General features: G+C 40.0%; 1 protein-coding gene and 1 long non-coding RNA gene across 10 annotated transcripts in view; one reads left to right on the forward strand and one right to left on the reverse strand.

Moving 5' to 3' along the window:
* ZNF438 (zinc finger protein 438) overlaps positions 1-1,175 on the reverse strand; it is a 60,755-nt gene extending 59,580 nt beyond the window's left edge. For 8 of the 9 annotated variants that reach the window (XM_054060752.1, XM_054060748.1, XM_054060750.1 and 5 more), the window contains exons 1-2: positions 1,114-1,175; positions 428-551 (exon numbers count right to left, since the gene is read on the reverse strand). The gene's annotated coding sequence lies outside the window, so the exon portion shown is untranslated. Of the gene's footprint in view, positions 1-427; positions 733-1,113 lie in introns of those variants that run through there. The other variant, XM_054060741.1, reaches the window with a different exon arrangement.
* On the forward strand, positions 127-14,746 carry LOC128851515 (uncharacterized). The gene is made up of 4 exons (XR_008448882.1): positions 127-212; positions 8,258-8,374; positions 8,987-9,263; positions 14,378-14,746. It is a non-coding gene; the product is annotated as an uncharacterized LOC128851515 (long non-coding RNA).
* The last annotated feature ends 9,289 nt before the right edge of the window (positions 14,747-24,035 follow it).

Genomic DNA, 24,035 nt, shown 5'->3' on the forward strand with positions numbered 1-24,035 from the left:
GCATATTAGAGTTCAACTAAATTGTTTCAAGTAAATTCAGAACTACAATTTCTAAACTAAGCCTTCCGACCTATGCAGCATTTAAGGGCCCGACTGATGACCAAGATTTCAACACACATGAGAAAGCTTCAAGGTGTAGTTAACATGGAGAAAAAGAATGGAACTGAGTAGAAGGTGGTACGAATTGAAGACCAAACGGCTGCCACTTAAAGGTAGGAGATCACATCTACTTTAATTCAGGCATGGAATTAGGCGAGTCTTTGGATAAAGCGTGACTTTGGACCATGTGAATCCCCCCCAAGCCACCCCTCACTTTGCCTTGCCGCAGGCCTTAAACAACTCTTAAGCTGTTTCCAAACACTTCTCTCGTTATTTTTCTACATCAGATCACTCAGAACCCGGGACATGTTCTTTATTTCATTATTACCGATACAAAAACTTCTGAAGGGGTCGTAAGCCGTCAAACCTCAGCGCGTGTCACACAGAGAGCCGCCCAGGTTGGGAGAGACCTTTAGGACCAGCCAACACACACCCGCGTCCTGCATTTATTCCTGCAGCCACAGAACAAACGAACCCCCTTCAGTTCGAGGGTTCCTTCCAAACCCTGCGGATCGCGAGGAGGCCGCGGGCAGCTTCCCCGCTCCCAGGGCACCAGCGACGGCTGCCAAGGAGGCCCGAGCCCTCCCCGGGCCGCCCGCTCCGCACCCAGGACACGAACCCCGGCCCCGTGCGACGCCGCCCGCCCCGCTGCCCACAACCCCCCCCCCCCCCCGCCGCGCTGTTCCTTCTGTTCTGATGTCCCCCCTCCGCTGTACCTTCTGCCCTGCTGCCCCCCCCCCCCGCGCTGTTCCTGCTACCCCAACGCCCCCCCGTGCTCTTCCTGCTGCCCCGCCGCCCCCCTCCGCTGTTCTTCCTGCCCCTCCCACTGTTCCTCATACCCCACTGCTCCCCCTGCGCTATCACTCCTGCCCCGCCGCCCCCCCCCGCGCTGTTCCTCCTGCCCCGCCGCCCAGCCCCTCGGCGCGGGGGAGGGGGGGGGGCGGAGGGAGCGGGTGTAGCCTCCCGCCCCCCCCGGGCCGCGGCCCGCACCGCCGCGGGGGGAAGGGAACTCACGCGCGCGCCCCTCTGCGTGCCTGCGTCACGGCGGCGCTGCGTCACGGTGACGCGCGGTGTGGCGTCACGGCTGAGGAGGGCGCCCGCGCCCCGCCCGGCGGAGGCGTGGAGCTGCAGTTGGCGGAGAGCGGCGGCCGAGGAGAGCGGGACCGGAGAGCCGGGGTGGGGGGCGGATCCTTCCTTTCCCTCCCTTTCCCTCCCTAGATCAGAGTGTCGTAGGGATTATAATCTGCAGTTACTAACTGTGGCTGGGGACTGGATTTACAATCTAGAAGGTTTCTGCTCCCTTCCCCTTCCCCCTCCTTTTTGCCTCCCTTTCATCCTTTCCCTTCCCTTCCTTTTTGCCTCCCTTTCATCCCTTCCCCTCCTTTTCCCTTTCTCCCCCTTCTCCCTTTCCTTCCTCCTCTATCCCCTCCCTATCCCTTGGTGGGGGGTGGCCAGGCACCCAGCCAGCCCGAAAACAGGCTGTCACCATCCTGCAGTTTAGGGGCAGTGGGATGGGGGATAACAGGGAGACACACTGGAAAAACGAGTCTCGTCTCGGGAAAGGATAGGCGTTGTTCTGGCAAATGGGCATGATCGACCAGCAAGCACCAGGTCAGGTGGGAACACAGCAGGTTGCCAAGGCGGCCAGCAACAGAGGTGGTTTGGCCAGCATGAATAGAGAAATGATTGGGCCCCTGTACTTGATGCTGGTGAGGCCGCACCTTGAATCTTGTGTTCAGGTTTGGGCTCATCACTTGACATTGAGGTGCTGGAGTGCGTCCAGGGAAAGGGCAGCGAAGCTGGTGAAGGGTCTGGAGCACAGGTGTTATGAGGAGCAGCTGAGGGAAGCGGGACTGCTCAGTCTACAGAAAAAGAGGCTGAGGGAAAACCTGATGGCTTTCTACAACTGCCTGAAAGAGGTTGTAGCAAGGCAGGTGCTAGTTTCTTCTCTGAAGTAATAGGACAAGAGTAAATGGCCTCAGTTTGCTCCAGGAGAGGTTTAAATTGGGCATTAGGAAGACTTTCTTCACTGAAAGAGTTGTCAAGCACTGAAACAGGCTGTTACGTGTCACTGCTTCGGGATGCAGTTAAGTGGTGGGTTTGGCAGTGTTAGGTTAAAGGTCTTCTCCAACCTAAATGTTTCTATGATGCTACGAAAGAGGTAGAAATGAAAATGTGACAAAAATAGGATAATATGGGATTTAAGGGACGGCTGAAGGGATAAGTGAGTTGGGAAGCAGGGAGGTGAGAATGTGCAGAAGAACGAAAGGAAGTATAGAATATGTAGGTTAGGGAAGAGAAGGGAATCATAACATTCCGGGGGGAAAACAGGAACCTTTTTTGGTTTTCCTTCTAACCATCTGTTCTTCAACAAAGCACATCCTTGTGGGGAAGGAATAGACTTCCTCTTGCAGGACTTCAAAGATTAATGGGTATTGGGGACACCTTCTTTTCCAGTATCATCCTGCAATGGAGGACTGTCTCCTTCTTCACAACCTCTCTTGCATGTGCTCTGCCAGGACACCCTGATCTTCTGTAAGCTCGCGCTCGGCACAGCTGTTGGGTTATGCCATAGCACTTTGCTGGAAAAGGGAGATGACACAGAACCCTCAGCTGGTGCTGGAACAAAGAATCTGTGAAGTAGCGTTGGCACAGCTCCTAGGAAGTAGAAGCAAGGGAAAGGGGGACAAAGGGGTTAGGCTAAGTGTTTAATTCTGATGTCTTTTGCTATCATGTGCTTAGAATCATGATGCTGCTGTGATATTAAAAGTAGCAAAAGTACTAAAAATGGCAAAAAAAATGATCAGTGTGGTAGAAGACACAAGGAATATGGAATACCTTCAAAATAGCCGCATTTTGTTACATGTACCTAGGGCTGAAATTTGAACTGTGTAGGTTTGCATGGTGTGCTAGCAATTAGAAATATATTTAAAAATACATATACAGTTTTCTGAAAGTCTGCTTATGCGGCTCACTGCAAAGTCTCAGCTAAGGAAGAAGCAGATATCCTGAGTCCTTATCCCTGAAAACTGATGTTCCAGTGTAGCCGAACAATAAGAAAGAAATTAAAAGTTCAGGGTTTTTTTTAACTTGGATTTCATGAAAATATATGGGTATTAGAATTAGTTATTTTGAACATAAATATGATTTTGTGAGTACAGTAACTTTGTCTTGGCAAATGAAATGTGCAAGTAAATGTGCAAATAAAACAGGCAGACTGGCTCGAAGTCATTTTAGAACCAATGTACATTTATGATACGATACTGTCCTTCAGTTGTGTGTGCCTCTTGGAGACTCTGTATCAGAAATAACTGTTCCTGTGCTCAGAATATTTAATTTAAAAGTCATTTACAATTTCAACAGGAACTAAAGTTTAAAATTAAAGATACTTACTGTTCACTTTTTTGTGTCTATGAAAGCTGTGGTGTTTTTCAGTTTTAAAACGTATAATGTACAATTAATATGAAGGTGAATCCTCCAAACAGTCTTAAATAATTATAATTCCTTTTGAAGTCATGCAAATCTTAGCTGTTGGTTAAGAAAAACCATTGTTATATTCAGTATGTGCACTGCCTTTCTGAACCACAAATGAGGCATAATTAGCATAGAATGGTTCTTGATATATTACATGCCACTTGGAGAGACACAAAATATTCATTCTGATGTGCAAATGTGTTTGTGCCTTTAGCAGCTATTAGTTTTCATTTAAAAATATAATAAAATACTGTGGTGGCTTTATCTCTTGCTGGTAAAAAAGAAATGGGATCTGATGACAGTATAAACTTACATTATAGACAGTTTTCAGTACTCACAGGGAAGATCAGTTATTTATAATAGAGCATATTAATTTTCCTCAAACCTCACTTCATGATAAACTATAGAAACTTTGTAGCAGTGGTAATTGATGTCACTATGTAATATAAAGTTTTGAAACAATACTAGGAAAAATAATTCATTGTGACTTGTTGAAGATAGTATTTTGTGTGGAGTAGCGCCTTAGTATCCTTGGTTATGATATTCTGAAGTAGTGTTTCTTGAATTATTTTATGGAAAGGTATATCAGTGATCTGAATTCTATTTTACAGGCTTTTGTGAATGAGTTTTTATTAAAAGCAAATTGCAAGTAAGTAGAATTTGGTCACCAATGAACAATTAATACGATGGAAAAAATGAAAGCTATGATACCAGGTGAAGATAGTACATTCTCTTTTTACAACCTGCAATGGACAAAGAGATACTGCATTAAGGATTGCATTGGCAATGGTTTGGAATAAACATTATGTATAGAACATTCCTCCTCCATCATCTGTAAATTATAAAAGTGGTACCGGACTGTCACGTAGAATAAATTGAGGAGGATACCTGAACGAGTAGGAATTTTATGTTGTACAGTATTATCATGCACTGCTTAGAATCAGTAGTAGTAGTTTAGGGTAATAAACTCACTAAAACCATTTCATGGTATTAAAGCCCACATTAATTTTTTGATACTTAGCAATGTAGTATGGTTTCAGAATTGAATCAATAACCATGTTTGCAAAGAAATGTGTTTGCCATGTATCAGTACAAGTGGAAATGCCAATACGTTGTGATAAAGGGGTGAACCACTGTTTCTGCAGTGCTTTGCGCTGAAGTCTTTCTGGAGGGAGCAGCTTGAACCGACAACTGCAATACTTCCCTCCTCCACATAATCTCTGACATTTTAGAGCATTAATCATTAGGCTGCTGTTCCCTCTTGCACTTTAGTATACACGGAGGAATTTTACATCACATGACATCCACCCACATGCTGTAGAGTATTGCATAGTACCAGCTTGGTTTAGACTGGGTAGAGAATGACTAAAGTTAGTTTGGGTATAGATAGTTAAATCTGGAGTACTACGGCAGCCTTTGAGAATACTATGGTGTTTTTAAGGATGGTTAAGGTATTTTAATTCACTACAGTAAAGCATAGACTCAAAGAGTTTTGGGAAGCTGGGCAACACCAAACACAAGCTTTGAAAAACCTCTAACTACCAGAGTTCTACTGCTTCCCACAGATTAGACCTCCTGCTGGGTGTTTGTACCTGTTAAGTATATAAGACGGTTAGGCTTTAATGTCTGCACCTCAGTTCCCCCAGCTTTGAAACAGCAGTGATAATTCTGACTTAAATATTGTGAACATACATTAATAAATATGAGGAAAACTCTTTGAAGTTGAAAAATATAATGAGGTTTAAGCATATTCCTTTTTGTCATCATTAACCTGTCAAACCTTTAAATGCTGAAACACTGCTCTTGGGGAAAAAAAAAAAAAAAGCAGCAATGCCAGTTAAGATAAAGCCAAGATCCAGATCAACTAAGCAGAACAAGCAAGTAAAATAAATATAGGGGGAAAAAATCCAAGAAGGAGAGCAGATCTAAAAAGATGTAGATCAGAAAAATGAGAAGAAAATCTGAAAGAAATGCTGCCAACAAGTGGAAGGGCAGTCAGTATGTCATGAAGAAACACCTTTGCATGAAGTTCGGAGTCCATGAATGTTAACGTGTCTGAGAAGTAGCAATTTATCTCCTAAAGTCTCACATGGATCAGTGGTGCCCTGAAAGTTCTTCTTTCTTCTCCTCTGGCTGTAAGAGGAGCGTACAGCAGCTACCTCACATCTGCGAATCCTAGCTCTTTACAGTTCAGGTACTTCCAGTGTTAGAGGATGGCTGGATGGATGTTTTCAGATAACAATATAATCTTAAAACCAACTGTACAAGAAGACTGCAAGTGGGCAGAGGTCTGTAAGTGAGGTGAACGATAGACTTCAGTCTGCTGAAATGGGAGGAAATAGACTTGCAAGAGTGGGTAGAAGGAGGAAAGATCAAATTTAGAGACAACAAGTAGAATAGTGTTGCATACAAGAGTATATCCCAATCCAAATCCTGGAATGGATCCAAGATGCTTAATTTTCGTATTTCCCCTTACAATAACATGTATTTGCAGACTAAAGGTCAAAACCATTTAACTTCATTTGCACAGGAGGTGAGAGTCCATCACTGCTGGTGGTCAGCCCAGTAGCCGAAAAAGAGGTCTGTATGATGGATCACCTACCTAGCCATAAAGAGAAAGCAAATATACAGTAACTGCTCACTTAGTGAACCTTTTGCTTTGTTCTTTTTTTAAAAGTGAATACTCGTAACTAAGGACTGTATCATCATGCATAAGTGCATGAAAGCCAAAATAATGCTGATTGGTGTTTCCTGACTTCTAGTGATGTGATTTCTCAACCTCCTAATATTCTGTAAATGTAGCTTTTGTGTTGTGATATGTGGAAGGCTAGAATTTATATCCATTATTATTGCTTCATGGAAGAGAGTAGGAACATAATTTTAAGTATTTATTATCCTTCTTTTAAGGTGACACTTTCAAAAGCTTCTAAGAAATCATAAAGTAAGAAAAATCTCTCTTTGAACTGATGTTGTACCACCTTAGGATGCCTGATTTTTCAAAGACAGCAATAGATTTCAGCAATATGAAAGGCTTTGACTGGTGATGCCAAATAAAATTATTTTTAAAAGGCAACAAGCTGTTTGTTGTAAAGTTTTCGATTTATGCCCAACAAGTTGGTCTCTGTCCTTCAACATAATAAAATACTGTGACAAGCCAAGAACGCATAGTTCTTGTTTCTTTTTTTGTTGTTCTTCATGAGAAGACAAGGAAACCTGCATGACTGAGAGGAAACCTGCAGGCTTACAAGAGGAAGAAGTAAACTCACTTCTCTCACCATTGCAGAACATTTTTTACTACTGCTCTGAACTAAAAAGCTTCTATAAAGAACTCTAATAATGGGAAGCAGAGAAAAAGCAGTACATTTTGGAAGTTGAAAGATAAGAGATATAAGTACATAAATAAAAATATTGTAAAAATGGGAGGATAGAAAAAATGAAATTATACTTAAACATATGGGGAAATAAGCATTCGTGAGGAGAGTAAGGAGGAGGAAAGGGAAACTGAAAAAAAAAGCACAAGATTAAAAGGGAAAGATAGAAACAAATTATTCAGAAAGAGTGAAGAGGCTGTTTTGTATTTATTTGGAATTAAATTTTCTATAGAGGTTGGACAACTTGGAAATAACAAAAGGTTTATAAAAATAGCTGTTCCTAAAAAGCAGTTAAGGAAACATTTGAAAAGTGTGTAGTTGCAAGTCTGTCAGTCAGCCCAGCCGCTACACATCCTAGGGGATAAAAGGTATTTGCTGCAAAGCTTCCTGTAGCATTGTCAATGAAGTCTGAAAAGAGGGACAGAGACAAGGAGACTGAAAAAAATTCAAACATGGCCTCTTTTTCCAAAGGGAGCATAGACTGCCCTATGTAACTACAGCCAAGGCAATAATACTTTACCATTATATATATCTTATTCTAGATGCTGCATAGCAGTAGAGGATGCTGTGCTTTAAAGACCGAAGGATTAATTATTTTTGCTTAGAATTTTGAGTTAGTTGATGAAGCTATTACACTAATGATGAAGAGATGCTTCATAAAAATAAACCTTTCAATGAAGTTTACAGCTAACAGAGACCCTTCAAGGCAGTGACTAGAGCAGGAATCCCTTCTTTTGATCCTGATCATCCGTGGCAAGGAAACACCGCTAGCTTTGTAGATGGTTTATTACATGTTCCTATAAAAATCTTTCCCTGTGTCTTTGCAATACATCTGTGCTGTGATACAAGGATCCATATCTGTGTTTCAGTTTCATAATGCAGAAAACTTGAAAAGAGTCTTCACTTCTTGGGGGCAATTGTCCCAAGATACCATTTGCGCAGGACGCACTGGAGTGTGAAAGAGGCACACGTGCAGCACTGTCTAGCAGAGCTGCAGAGTTGAGGGTGAGAAAATTGCTCTTGAATCACAAAATCAACTAATTGTTTTAATGAAAATTACAGTCTATTATGTTGCTTCTGGACTTGTTTTACATTCTGTAGGTCTCTGCAAAATGTATGCGAATGGGTCATGTGGCAGACTGGGCTGTGAAGAATTTTCTTCATTTTAATCTCAAGAAATTTAAAGTAGTTCTTTAATACCTCTTAAAGCAATTCTTACTTCATATTTCCTTTCTTTCATTTTAAATAAATAATTCAAATACTTTCTCTGTACAATACCCAGTAAGCAAGAAAATGATACTCTCCTTTTCCAGTTAGGCGCTGAGGTGAGGAAGCCTTAATGTTATTGCAAGGTTTCTTGGAGGACCCCAGCCCATCTGTTCTGCCCAGCCTGTTAAATGAAATGAAAGCTCCTCTTAGAGGCAAACCAGGTAGGTAAAGGATCTTGATATAGCAAAGCTGAGTGTCACCGAGCTATTGGTAGTCTTCTCTGGAAAGTTTTGGGTTTTTTTCCTTGTCTGCTCTATATAATATCTATTTAAAGTCATGTTTGTTGTTATTTTCTTTTACCATTACTGGCAATCTGCAATTTCTACATCCCTTGTCTTCACTGTACTTCACTACACAAGGGAGCTATAAATACATCTAAATTTATTTGGTCGGCTTCTGTGTTTATACAGTTCCGACTGAAGTGAGGTCACTGAACTAGAGAACTGATTCTCCGACTGGTTCTCAAACCCCTGCAGCATTACGCTGTCATTCTTGGCACATGAAGTGTGACCTCTTGTTCCACAGTGGCCAGGCATATTACCAAGATGTTTTATCATAGTCACTTACTCCACATTTAATTAGTAATATTTTTTTTCACAGCAGTGCATTTACATGGCAGTTTTATTTTTTGTTTCCATTAATACCTCTGTGGCCTACAGATAGAAGTGAGAAAGCAAAGGTAGTCATAAATGCTTGCGTTTCTTGAGAAATTTAACATGGAACGAAAACCCCAAAATTATATTCAGATTTTATGTACTTTTATTCTCCAACAGAATTAAAAAATCATGGGAACCAGCTTCAGTCACCATGAAGTATCATGTGCTGAAACCTCATAATATCAACGCATCACTAGCTAAGTTTAGAGTAAACTTCTGGATGCGACCAAGTGACTCAAGGCATCGGCAAAGGTCTCACTTGAAGTCTCATAGGGAAATAATTTCTGTCTCTTAATTTAATACAACGTCAAAGGAATTGAGCCCAGCAAGTCCTACAGTTAAAACCCAGAAGTCCTGTTTTGATTTGAACAGTGAGCTTCTCTGTTGTTAGCAGGTATGTGTGTAAGAGTTAGCAAGGCACAGATCTCCTGCTATTTTGCCCTTAATGTGGAAAAAATCAATCACCCTTTTTAAATGGTAGATGTAAGATAAAACATGCAGTGCTTTGGTGGTTGTGAAAAGGCTTTCTTTTTCCAAGACTTTGATAAGAAAAGCGCTTAAACAGAATTTTAACCTTTTTGTGAGTACATTTGAAGTGACTGAGAACCTGATTTTCATTTGCATCAAGGCTTCTGCATTAAGGTTGAAGAACTTTAAATGGGCATAAGCTGTAATTAGGCCAAGGTCCCCTGTCTCTACTCCCTTAAGGTGTTTAACAACTCTGAATCTTTAATGTCTATAGATGCAGCTCCAGGAGAGAACCTCTGATGTCCAGAGATTCAGCTGTAGGGAATAGTGGCAGCCTGGCAACAGCCCAGCAATGTGACTAAACAAAAGACTGTCCTTGGAAACCCCCAGAAAATCAGGATGTTTAGAAGCATCCCAATTTTATTTATTCTTATTATCTTAATTATTATTTATTCTTTATACTTGCTCTTTTCAGGATTAATATCATACATATATATATATATATATGAAAACAACTAGTATAGTTTTTAATCAATGGTGAAGAAGCCTAATAATTTTCATAGTTAATTGTCCAAGTGTTTTACATCATTGACACACTTACTGTTATTTTATTTTTCATCTGTATTATTTGTACATAGGTATATTAAAAATGTGAATAAGGTCCACCAAGAAAAAGTTTGAGCTGTAGTTTAAGTGAGCAAAGCCACTTAACATGTTTCACCTACTAATATAGCAAGTGCGTAGTTTCAGAAGGTGTGTGTAAATAGTCTAATGCTTATGTAGTTCATTGTGATCCTCAAACAGAAAAGTTATTCAAACACAAACCCCGGGTTTAGCTTTGAAATCATAAACTATGTTCTTAAAAGGACAGCACGATGCATTAAGAGAAGTTGTTCCAATAGTGTTAAGATTCCCAGATCTTGATTGCCTGTACATTTCTCCACCTCAGTCTCATTCAGGACTATCCTGATGCTCCCAATTTTGCAGGAGGCACCAGTACTATGAGCACGCTATGAGCTTGCTGACTTATCAGTCAGTCACTGCCACCTAAAACAAGTGATAATTTCTGTCCAATAATCCCCCACAACAGCGCTATTTTAGCTCACTGTTCTTCACTGCCTGCTTATTGCTTCAAAACCAGTAAGAATGTAATTTTGTGAAGTTTTATCTCTTTCAGATGTACACAAAATTTCTTAGTGGATTTCTATGTTGCTACCAGGGCACTGACAGACAGAAGAAAAAAAGAAAAAAAAAAAAAACCAGATCAAAAGCAGTGTTGCAAACATCTTATTTCCTTAGGCAGCCAAGTTAAGAAAAGAAGCTTAGGAGGCCTGTGACAATCTAGCTCTTTGCCATGAGTAGTCTAGCAGTGAGAGGAAGGAAAAGACCGGTAATACTGAGCTGTGATTCTTCAGTGCAAATCCTATGCCAAGACATCTGTGTCCTGAATAGAAAGAATTAGAACCATTTTGGTAATGTCTCCTGGGCTGAGGGCAAAATATGTCACAAGGAGGATGCAGGATATCCGAGGGAATTCCTACCAATTATAGTCCACACAGTAACGAGAACACAGATGAAGGGAGGTTTAATATACTCACTGAATTGCTTAGCAGATGTAAGAGCAGAAAGGAGACGCCTGGTCTCAGGAGCCTCGTGATAGCTCTGCTACAGAGGACAGCAAAGGAGTAAGATAGATACTGGTCGTTACATGACAGATGCACCCAAGCTGCAAGAAGATCCATTCAGTTTGGAAGCTACTGGGATCGTTTTCATGCTGAGAGCTTGTTGCCGTGCAGTCTCCCACTGCTGCTTCCCCCCACGCTGGGTTCCAGAGCAGCAGGGACTGTCAGGACAAAAGCACAGAGGGCATTTCTGTTTTGCACAATCTAGCTAGAATTTCCAGCTCATGGAGTAAAGCTAAAGAAAGGTATTAGCCTAATAATGAAAAAAAGTATATTTAATAATTTATAGAGAGCACATATTCTATTGTATTTTAGTAAAAATATTATATCAGTATATACAATTTAGGTTAAAACAAAGGTTGCCCCAAGACCAAAAATTATGAAAGGTGGGAGAGTATTCCAAAGAAGTATTGAAATACTATTTTCTTTTAATACTCTTCCCTACATATTTGCTTGGAGATAGAACAGTGGAAGAGGTGAAACTTTGATCAGAAAAGCATTTTATCAGTCCATTTACTCATACCTTAGTTACTGAGATTCCAGGCTGAATGTTTCGTGCTATAGTGAAAGGAATAATTCAGCATATGTTTCATAACAAGGATAACATATACCCTGCTGTTTATGTTCTTTAAAAATAGCAATAACTATCTTTTAACTCATAAGCATGATATATATAATGATTATATAATTATATAATATATACTATATACTATATAATTATTATATAATTATATAATTATATGATTATATAATTTAAGTTACATGAAATTGAGAATCAGAACGTTATACCTTGAGATTAACTATAATGGATGTAAGTTACACATCTGAAAGACTGAGTATGAGGGAGACAAAGTTTGATTTACACCTGGAAGGAACAAGGAAAAAGTATTAGTTTTGCTGTCTCCAGGTTTTGCCCATATGTCACATGAAAAGGTTATTTAAAGCATCACTAACTAATTTAGATTGACACTCAGTACAAGATTTTTCAGCCTTCGAGACGTAAGTGTAGTCCTAGATAGATTAAATATGTGCATCTGAGAAAAAAACCCAAAGATTCTAATGTACGTGAATGTCTATTTAATATTTTTATGAATTATATGCTTTAGACTTGAAAATGTAGTCAGAACTATGCTGAAGTAAAAGAAACTGCTATGAAAAGGAGGTAAAAGCTTAAGTTTAGTAACTGTCACTAATGATACTAGATCTGATGCTTTCATGCATAGCGTACTAAGCCAGCTGGAGGTGTGTAATGAAAGATGTCACCGAATTGAGAATGTTAATTTTTCAGGAGATGATGTTGAGTTGGTAGTTGTCTTTTTTAATACATTTAGCTAGGAATACATACTGAAACATGTTCTGTGTTATGTATAAATAACTATGTCTTTCCCTCATGCAGGGAAATCATGTCTGAGTTTGCGTTGGTAAAATTCAAAATGCCAGAATATACACAATACAAAACCAGAATATGGGAGCAGAGCTGTTTTAATTTTTAACATAAAAGCTTTTCTTTCTGTATATGAGAGAATGAAACAAAGTTTTTGTAGTGCTACTCTTAATTGGAACAGGCTGAAGAACAAAGTATACGAAATTAGAAATCTTTTTAATAAACAATAGCCAGGAAAGATGCAAAAAGTGGATATGCCATGAAGGATGTCATTGGGAAATTCATGGATATGTCTACTTGGGGTTGTTCCATTGGATTAGTTTATTCATTCCTTGAAAGGGCAGTGAGTAAAGTGTATTAAATAGAAGCACACCCTTATGACCTTTTTTGCCCCCAGTGAAGGTGCTTTTCTTGTTAATCATACAGTCTCTACCACTCTGCATCTCTGTGAATAAATCCTTCAGTATTCTGTGAAGCTATACCATAGCGTTTTGTCTAATGGTAAATTCTAGGATGCCTACCAGAACTTCCAGGAATTTGGAGACTGGACTTAAAACTAGCAAGTCCCATGATTCTTCTGCTGGCATCTAATGATTTTAGCAGTGCCACTTCTCCCCTGCTGATGGGCGGCATAGGGGTTGCTGCTGAGTGTCATAAGGGTGTCTGTCAGAGTACACATGCGTTGGCAGGCGTGCAAGCAGACAGATTGGGCAGTGTAGTTTCATAGGGCTTCTGAGGATATGGGGATATGCTTAATGGAGAAGGAGCAGGAAGATGAAGTCCGCAGAGCTATTTTTCTGGAATCACTGGATGTGATATGAGACACGCTTGTGGACTCAGCCAGCTCGCAGGGCTCCTGAGATAGATGGCAAAGCCAAACTCGGATGACTTGTCATCCTATCAGATTGTCAGAAGGGCAAAGGACACTTCCAAATCTGTGTCCTAGAAGCCACCTAAGAGTTGCAGCACTAGAGCAGCAGTGGAAAAGTTTTCCACCATGCAGGAGAAATAGGTCACTCTTGTTATTTGGGAAGCTGGCTACCCCCGCTTACTGCCTGCTAGTAGTTAACCAGGTTGGGTCTGGCAGATCATCTTCTGGGCTTGTTGCCATGGAGGATTGAGATGTTTCTTAGTGCAATACTGCTCTACCAGGTGTATACACAGGAGGAACTGGCATCTCTTCAGAAAGCAGAGGGGAGATATTTGTGTCCACTGATTTTTGGGATCACCTTTTCTGCTTCATTTGCTCTGACAGTGCCTTCTAGATGTTCATGTTCAGCGACTCCTAGATGGAACTAAATGTACCACTTCTGAAGGGTGGGACTAAGCCCAAGACCTCTGCAGCAGTCCACACACATGCATGGTAGGGCATTAATGATTACCACCTGGCACCTATAGCTAAATTTGGCTCAGACAGCAGCAGAGGTTAAAAAAAAAGAAAATAATTTCCCACCTAACTGGCACCGATGCCACTTACAAAACATTAAAATGCTGCCAACCCTTGCAAGAGCTAAAACGGAATAGAAATCCTACTTGATGATATTCTAGATGAGCAAGGTAACATAAGAAAAGGCAGAAACTTCCTCGATTAGGCTTTTGGAAAAGAAACATAAGGATGTCATGTAACTATACAGGCAGTGGCAACGGAAGCTGTTCCCTAGTAAACTGGACACCTTAGAGAATTTTACTGTAATTCTCCTTTTTCCCCAGGTCTACCCTTACTTTTACGTCCTTATTCAGCTGTAAATAAAAACCTTTAGTTTCACTTCTTCCACCTAATTTAATGAAAAAAAAAACCAAAAAACCTTTAGACAAATCCTGATCCCAGTCCCACATACGTAAAACAAGATTAACTCAGTTGACTTTAATGGCTTTGACTGGGACATACTTTACTGAAATTCATCAACAATTAGATCACTTGGCTTAAGTCAAATGTATAAATAACAAAGGCTTTTCCAATGTTTTCTCTGTAAGGTGATTTCATTTGGCTGTCCTTGGAGTCAGTCTTTGCCTTGAGTTCAAAAAGACCTGGATTTCACCCAGAGGTATTCCATCAGCATAACTTTGGCTTAAATGATACCAGAATACCCTCTACCAGCTTCCAGTGAATCTTCCAAGCATCTTCAAGTGCAAGTTTGGGGCTTTCAGTACAGCTATCCAGTATTCTGCTGAGTTTGGAGGGGAACACATTTCACCAATGATGGGAAAACAAGACAAGAGAAAAATATTTGCAATTCAAAAAGAAGAAAATGGAAAAGCATTGCTTAGAAAGAACTCCACACACATCCTTGCATAAATATCCTTTGTCTGTGGGTCAGGGCTTACTTGTGCTGTACTCTTTGATGTGGGATTTTATTTTTATACCACTGCAGACAGACTTTTTCAAAGCAAAAACTGTACTATTTACTGCACACCACAGCCAGTTTTAGAAAGAATTGCCACAAAAATGTAATTTTAAAAGAACTTTCATGTGAAACCCACAAACTTCTAAGTCTCCTTTCCAAATATTACGTATTTCTATCAAAAAAATAAGCTATGTTTCATTTTTCTCAACTAGTAATATAAAATGATTGCATAATTCTTTTCCTCAGTAGACATGAATTTTCTTGTATGTTATGGGAGGGAACAGGAGGTTACTTTGATTCTGCATTACCTTGTCTTTATGTATTATAATGCAAAATAGATGTAGGCTACTATCAGGTATTTGAGTGTCTTTCTACACACAGTTTGCAACTGGTTTGCCCAGACAGCTACATACAAAGCAGTGCATTGGAGAATCAGGTCCCAGCACTCAACTGAAGACTCACGTAGACTGAGAGCCATGCCCCTGTATGGTTTATGTCAACATCATTCTATCTATCGTTGAAGGGATAGCCTTTGAGGTTGAGAGCTTTCAGCGTCTGCCTGTCTGGGATGCCCAGAACTATGGCTTATTCTAATGCGCTTCTTATGTTGAAGTCTGGGCAGACTGCTGAGTGGAATAAAGTCCCCTAATTCTGTTCTCCACCACTGTTGTGTGACAAAACAAACTAGTGACAAAACACAAAGGACTGGAACTAAGTCAGATACCCCTGCCTTTAGCTAATTAGAGCTGTAGTATAGATAGGCCTTCAAAAGAGTAGAAGAGACTCCAGGATCTTGTCTTCTTTCATCTCATTTTGTGCAGCTGTCTTCACTATCTTTTTTTTTTTTTTTGAGATAAATACAAGCAAATATATGTGCATATTACCCACACTGTTGTTTTATATAACCCAAGATTTACCTGCTATTTACACACTATATATAAGCTCAAGGAGAATTTTCTAGCAGAAAATTTAACATGACAACTGAAAAGCTACTTCTGGGAGAAATACATATTTTCATAGATGTGAAAGCACTATCCGCTGAGGAGCAAAGCTCTAAGCAATGTATGTCATTTTCTCCCAGACCCTTTTTCTATTGTACTCCTTCCTCTGCCTCTATTGATGCTGCTGCACTATAAAAGAAACAGCTCTAGGGGAGACCTTGCAGCCAAAGTTTCTACCAACCTCTTCCTTATTCTCAGTAGCAGAGGCTACTGCAAGGTTACTTTGCAATCAAGAAGTTTGTAGGATGTCCCAACTCTATAGCTTTCAACTGTTCCTCATTTTCCCCGATTAGTACCTTAATTAAGTCCAAATGTTTTTCATTTTCTCCCTTATGGTCCCTATTCTGAAACCTGACGCTGGCCATGGACACTGTCCTCTTGTGACCTTTTCTCTTCCTGTTCCTGCAGCTGATTGGCTTTTAAATTGTGAGCAATAGCAAAAGGGTGACGATTGCACGCTTTCTCAACCTCCACACACACCTGCAGGGCTGTTCCCTGTGTTACTGAAGTCAGAACCAGCCAGGAATCTACTTGCTTTTCCCCCTCTCTAAAAGGCAGAAGTGAGGCAGAAGAAAACAGATTTTTAGTGGGTGGATAAAGCAGTTCATACCATCCACCTGAGTCACTCTCAGTATAAACTCTTAATACAGTGCAGCAGTAATTTATCACATCACATAAAATGTATTAACCATTAAGGTTTCTTAAGAATGGCCATTGATTTCAAGGAGATTATTTTTAGGCAATTACCTTGCAAGTTGGGCCTACAACTTCATACAGATTGTTTTAGCAAAGCACATGGATGCACATGAGGGCAGAGGGAGAGCTCAAATGTTCAACCCAGAGGAAAGATTTCAGTAAAACACAACAGCAGAAGTTTTAATGGACTCATTTGAAATTTAACTTGTAACTACGATGGGCAAATTTTGCCAATACGGTAAGGTAATGTAGTTGCACTAAAGGCAACAGAGAAAAATCAGCTAAGAATCTGGCCCAAGAACTTTAGGAAAGAAGAACTAAAGGAAATTAAAAAAGGGCTTCACTCTCTTCTTATGACATGAGTAGCCCCAGTTACTGGAACTACACTGATGTAAAATTGGTTTATGTAGCAATACAATCGAATCATACATCAATTGGAATTGCATGACTGATGATAAACATGAAAATTAAGCATGAAAACCATGACCAGTGGAGAAGTTGTTACCATGTGAAAAAGATGTCAGTAGCATCTTCAATATTTGCATGACATTACAAGTAAGTTATATTTTATATCTGCAGGAAGTAAACCAGAACTTCTAACACTTTTATGACTATATTTTATCTTAATACAGACAAACAGTATGTCCTGCTTCTCAAAGACAAGTTTGTGCTACTAACCTCATTTATCTTTATAAGGTTTAATAGGATTTGTAGAAATCATGAAGATGTTTCCATAACAATCAGAAGTACCAGAAGATGAATGATATTCAGGAAAGGTAATCAGTTTTTTCTTTCTGTGCGAGGTTTGTTTGCTGTTCCCCTCAGGGAGACAGATGGGCAGACGGTATGATGCGCTGGGTGAAATGAGTGTCCTTTCTTTTTTGTCACCTTTAAAATTATTAGAGTTAAATCTATACTTTGCTAAATGAAATGTTTCAACTTAATCAAACTGTGCTGTCGTGACTATACTTACATTAAGAGCTTAAAAGCCCTACTTTGCCCTCAGCTAATTCTTCACATATGAGGTTTTCATGGTTAAATTGTCTCCTGCGTGAGTAATCAAGTACATATGAACTCTGCTGCTAGGGAAATTGAGCACAAGTCTAAATCCCTAAGAATGAATTGCTAAGAGTAGTGAGGTTAAGGAAAAGAGGAGGAGTTGGCCTCATTCACCAGGTCTTCTGATCCTCTTTTTTACCTTGCAACTTCAGTGAAAATCTTAAAGATGAACAAAATTTGCCCCTGTACAATGAATTTGCATTCAAGCCATGTGCTCCTGCCACCACCTTTCGTTCTTCTAATTGCTCTTCTCTTTGCATTTTGAAGGGCAAACACCCATCATCTTAAAATTCTGACTGTGCTTACCATTAATCTAGTCTCAAAATACTTTTTTTTCCCCAAGTACATGTTCAATATTAACTGTCTAGGAATAATAGCATAGATGGGGATAGAACCAGTGATCCAGTTTGTGTTTTATTCACCACAGTTACACAGTCTCTACTGATGCTAAGAATTAGTGTCCCTCGAAACAGTCTAAGGAGCTGTATTATGTTCAGAAAACATAGGGAAAACAATGCCGATCCATGGAATAAGATGCAAGACCTAAAGGACAGCATGATTGTATAAGAGTTTCCAAATGGCAGGGAAGTATGCCCAGCAGGAATGGAAAGGACAATAACAGAACTTGCAGTTCAGAGGATTTTTTTGTAACATCACTGGAAAATCTTGTCATCAAAAATGCAGGGACTATAAACCTGAAAGCAGTAGGACAGTTCAAAATTTTCAGGAGTTCAGAGGTATGCGAGCCAAAGCAGGACCATAATTAATTCTAACACTGAAAACCCACAAAAAGGAAATGTTAAACAATTAAGATTTAGGCCTCTATGTAATGAACTTGCCGCAAAGTGGCCAAATCACAAAATCGAATGATAAACGGAGCACTGTTCCACAAAATTGAATATATGACTAGAAAGACAGCCAAGCAGCCCACTGCTTTACTCACTATTAGGAAAAACTGTTTCCAAGTGAATTTTGACGTTGTCTCAACTGTTCCTAAAAAAACCCAGTGATGGAAATTCTGTGATTTCCTTCATTACAAACAATCTCATCTACTTCTCTACTCCTTTACCACTAGACAGTTGTACCAAATGCTTAAATTAAAAATTTTGCTATAATCTAATCCTGTGATTTTGAAAAAAAAAATTGATTATTTTTTCATGGGGCCTTTCATCTGTTTGAGAGTAGTTATCCCGTATAGTTCCTTTTCCCCTCTATCTTCTGTCTGTGTTCTTTAGGCTGTGCAAGTGTGTTTCTCTCAGGTTTCCTCCCAGGTTGTATTTCCTGTTGCTGATCACTCATGTTGGTCTCCATTGGATTGTTCTGAACTGGTTTCCGGGCTTTTTGAAGGGCATTGGGTAAGACTGCATATGATGCTCCATCTGATGCCCTAGGATTTCTCACTAGAGCAGGTGAAACTTCTAAACACCTTCTAACTTACACTCCTGTTTACACGGTCCAGTATTGAGGCTGCCTTTTTGAAACAGCATGACTGTGTTGTGTCCTGCTCAGTTCATGGCCCACTACAACTCCAGACTCATTTTTGAAGAGCTGACAGGTACTCAGGTGCCCCCACAACCCATATTTGTTCAGGTGATCATTCTTGCACAAGTGTAACATTTTAAACTTGTCCCTGTTAATTTTCATTCTGGTTTTGCAGGTATTTTCTTCAATAAACTTCTTCAAGGTAATTCCGAATTCTAATCCCATTGTGCAGTCCATCTGCAGTCCCTCTAGCTCCATGCCATCTGCAAACTTATTAAATATGTTGCATTATTCAGGTCCTCAGGAAAGACATCAACCAGAAAATTATCCAGAACAGATTCCTGTGGAAGCCCTGCAGAAATATCTCTGTGCTGCAACAGAGAACTGCTGACAGATTTCTTTTCATGATGCAGTTTTCTAACAAAGGTTTTGTGACATCTGCAGATGGAGTTTATCAAGCAAGTGCAACTGATCTGAAAGCACCTAACCTTGTCTAAGAATTCCTTTAGCTTTTCTTTGTTCTAAGCCCTGCAATCATTAGTCTTAATTGTGCTAGACAGCTGCTTAGAGCTGATCATTTGAGTGAAAACTTACGCAAAATTATATACTTCAGCCTTCTTGGCTTTTAGTTTTCCTTCATTTTAAAGCAGAAACCATTACTTTCCTTGGATTCATCCTCATTACTGCTGAACTTGGTGGCCTCACATCTCTTGTTCTTTGCATCTAATTTTGGATCAGGAAAAAATGAATCAGAAAAGGCAAAGCACAGATTTTGGTCCTACATGATCAGTCTACTTTTTTTTTAGTGCCCTGAGTGATCTGACTTGGTTTCATTTTACTTCCTTTGGGCATATATTATGAATGATCATAGCTTAACCAGTTTGGTCTATTTTTACGCTGTCTGTAATTTCTCCGTGTGGAATAATGTATACTACTGTCCTCAGAAACATTTTTTTTTAGGAATTTACAGCTGTCTTTAATGCTTATATTCCTGTAGCTACCAGCTAACTAGTAGTTTATCGAAGCCTCTGCACTTCTAGTCCATCAACTTTTTTTGCTCTACTTCATCTCCTTTTCAAGCATTTTATACCCTGTGACTCCAAGGTTACTTACACATCTTGTCTTTTACCTTCACACTGTCACAGAGTTCTTTACTGCTTGCCATAAAATCTAGAAAAGCCTGCTTTCTGAATCCTTCCTCCACTTTCTAAAGCAACATTGCCGGTAATTTCAGGAACTCGTTGGATATCAGTGTTCTGTTGCATTCTTTCACCAATGAAAATCTGATTGTTAAAATCCCTCATTTATATAAAATTCTGTCCTTTGGCTGATTCTGCTTTTTTTGGACAGAAAAAGCCTCAGGTCTTCCTTATTTGGTATTTTGCAATTCCCACAATCAAAACCCTGATGTTCTTTTCCCCTTTTACCTTCTCAGAGATAGTAATTTGCTCCACATTCTGGATCTCCTGGCACACATATGTACCTTGAATACAAAGCAATATATCTCTCTTTCAATCTAATCTTGCCTTTCTTGAGAAAGCTAATGCTTTGTTTATTAATATTCTAGTCATGCCACCACCTCAGCACAATTTCTGAGTCTACCAGTGAAAGCAGTACCCATTCATGGGTTAAAAAACCTTGGTACCATTAAGAAGATGCATTTGCTGTAAAGTCCAAGGGTTTTTAAAACTGTGGAAGAATTAGGGAAAGTCTTGTGGGCAGTAGGGATTCTCTCAGAAGCACAGGACAGAGCAGAGAGAGTGTAGCATGACAACAGCTCACACCACTCTCCTTGAGGCAGGAGCTAAAATGGTACAAGATAGGTGCTCCGAGAGATCTGAGAAACCACCATTGACTGTGCTTATTGGACACTGCAGCAGGGAAAGGCAGAAGAATTCACTTATATAGAGAGAAGCAAAATTAAATAAGTATGTTAAAAAAGGAATATTTTCCACTACCTACAAGGAGAGAAATCTTTTGAGACATGGCTTGTGCCAAATATTTTCCTATGCTTGATGCATCAGCAGGATTCTGGCAGGTGTCCTTAGGAAAACAGAGTACACGTTTGTGCACATTCTGCACCTCCTCTGGGAGACACCATTTCTGCCGACGGCTGTTTGGGTTGTGTTTGGCGCCCACAGTATTTCAGGAAAATACAGGGAAAAGGCAGTGATGGTGGTGAGGGTGCTGAAGTAATAGAGGATATTTTTACCTTGGAAAAACTTCAGAAGAGCATGACCAGAAACTCTGATCATCCAGAGCTTTACCTAAATACCAACAGTAATACTGTTTAGCAGAAGTAACATATCTGGGAGAAACATTAGGCAGGAAGCAGATAAGCCACTGTGTCCATCCCCAACACATTTGCTTCACAAGACAGGAAAGGTAAAGACTGACTTATCCAGCTGTCCCTGACAGGCAAGGGAAGCACTGACTGCTCAAGCTGTCCAACTCCAAACCCACAGGCTGCTCCTGGATAAAGATGTCCTCTGACTGTGGCCACAGTGACTTGTGGCACCAGCCTATGGTGGCTTGTCAGCAGCTGTGGTAGCATGGAGAGCAGCTGGATATTATTAGACAGTGGCTTTGTCTGGAGCACAGTTCTGCTGCAGCATATGCAAAGACGGAGACCAGCAGCTTGCACGTAATAGGTATGAATAGAAACAGTGCCACTGCACTGACATAGAAAAGGAGGCTTCAGCCTGAAATCATGGATGGAAAATAACTGCGTTCTGTAGAAAGCTGGGGTGGTGTCGGCTGACAGCAAGACATTATCTGTAAGGACCTGGTAAACTTTCTATCAGGATTTGAAACATTTTCACAGGTATTTGATTTAAAATCAAATGCAAAGCTGGGAAAGTTTTATAGCTGCAAGTACATTTTCTATAGCACAAAAATGCAGAGAGCAAAAACTACTACAGAAGTAGATTTCTCCTAGGTCAGTCTGATAAAACAATACAGTGCAGCCCTGGGCAAAATGATTGCCAGAAGTTCAAGTATGCGTTAGGCAGAGAGCAACTACACTCTTTTTACAGTCTTCTCTAAGTCATCACAACTGATCTTTGTTGGCGACAAGGTACTTGGCTAGGTAGACCTCTGGTCTGGCAGTCATTTTGTTCCTCTGAACTACTCATGAGAACAGGGTGTACAGAAAACAGTGAAATCCGTGAGCAATAGTGTAGCTAGTACGGCTTATTTCTTGTCCTGCTAAAATGGAGTTCTCGTTGCTTGGAAATACTTCATTTAAAGGCACCGAGTAGTGATTCCAAAGGCACCACAAAAAATGTGCTTAAAAGGATACGTGAAAGTCAACGAATGGACTGAAAAATCTAAGCGAAGGGCCGGGGATGTTTTATATTGGCCTTAAATAAACAGTGCCATTGTAGGAAGTTAAATATGGTAGCATCTGCCAAAAGTACTGTTCAAGAGAAAGAGCCTATGTTGGTAGCAAAAGAAATATCACCCCCTTCCCTCCTCCCCTGGCATGAAGCAGACAGAGGTTTGTTTATGTTGGCTATATAAACTTTGTTGCTCCAAGAGAATTATTCTCAATTCCTGAAATAGCCTCATTTGAAGATATTAGAGGAAAAAAATGTTGATCCCCTGAAGCAACTTTTTCTCAGGGCAGCAACTTTTTTCCCATCTATGCTTAAGCTGGCATAGAGATTTGGATGTCTCAGATGCAAAACTAGGACTGACTTAGTCACGTTTTTCAAGAGAGTCTTGTACATGCAGTGACCCCAAGAGGGTGAGAAATTTGAGTCCCAGAACATAGTATAAGCAAAACAAAAATCTTTACAACCAGCCTGAGAATATGAGACCTGTGGAGCACAATTTGTCCCTCGACTGAGTAAACACAGTAGCTGCATTTTACAGCTCCGAATTCAAGAGGTCATTCCTTGCCTGAAAATGTACCAGCATGTGCTTAATGTCCATTGAAAACCACTGTAATCTGAGCCGTACCCAGTCCAGTAGGCAGGTCACAGAGGAAAAATATCTTCAAAACATACAGAGATTTACATACAGAAAGACAACTCTCCTGTGTCAAAAGAACCACAAAGGGCAGAAAAGGTACAATGACTTTGCCTAATGCAACTGCATCTGAGCGGTCACTCGAAATCTGCTTCTTACATAAAGCAAAATGGCACAAACCACAATTCCTTTTCTCTGGGAACTAACAGAGCAGTTGAGTTAGCCTCCCGCATGCAGCTGAGCATTTTCTGCAAGGAGACCATTACATTTAATCCAGCAGGGCAGTCCCCGTACAGGTCTCTTCTATATGCTGCCTTTAATTTAATGCTTAGTGATTCAAGCTGCCCTCATGCCTTCATGAATATAATATGAAATGACTGGAAAAAAACTGTTTGCCTCTAAGATTCATTACCATCAGATAAAACCATGATATTTATGCCGTGTATGATACTAAAGAAAATTACTGTACTGGGGCATTGCTCAGTGCTGGCAGGAATCATGAAAGAGACTCTAAATTTCTGGAACTGCTGTGAAAGTCTGTAGAAATTTGTTATTTTAGTATCATAATAAAAATGTATACGTTTAAATTTTATTCCATATAAGACCATATACTAGCATTCAACTAATTAGACCTTTTGTTTCAGGCTTTTTCTCCCCAAGAATTTTATTCAGCTCACACCTCAGAAATGAACAATGAGAACATTAAATTTACACTTTTACATTAAGTTACTCAAGAGTTGAGTAGACTGAGTGCATATGGAGAAAAATGCAAACAGTTTTCTTTTCTCCACTTAATCATGCTGGCTATTTTTTTCTATTGTTCTGACTTGGATATATGTAGGAAGCAGACAGTATTTATAGTGTGAAGTCAATTTCACTTACCATCCTTAATGCTTTCAAATGGAAGATGTTGTGAAAATGCCACTGAGATTTTTATTCACGTAAATAACGTATTGTCCTGTTTCACACATTTTTCATGCCAGGTGAGTGCAAAGAATTGAATTTGACAGTTAATTTCTAATCACCTCCTTTAGCATCCATTGTCGTGTTGTAATAAATCCTACTTCACTTCTCTCT

This window comes from Cuculus canorus, chromosome 2 (genome assembly GCF_017976375.1).
Source record: "Cuculus canorus isolate bCucCan1 chromosome 2, bCucCan1.pri, whole genome shotgun sequence".
Taxonomy (NCBI): domain Eukaryota; kingdom Metazoa; phylum Chordata; class Aves; order Cuculiformes; family Cuculidae; genus Cuculus; species Cuculus canorus.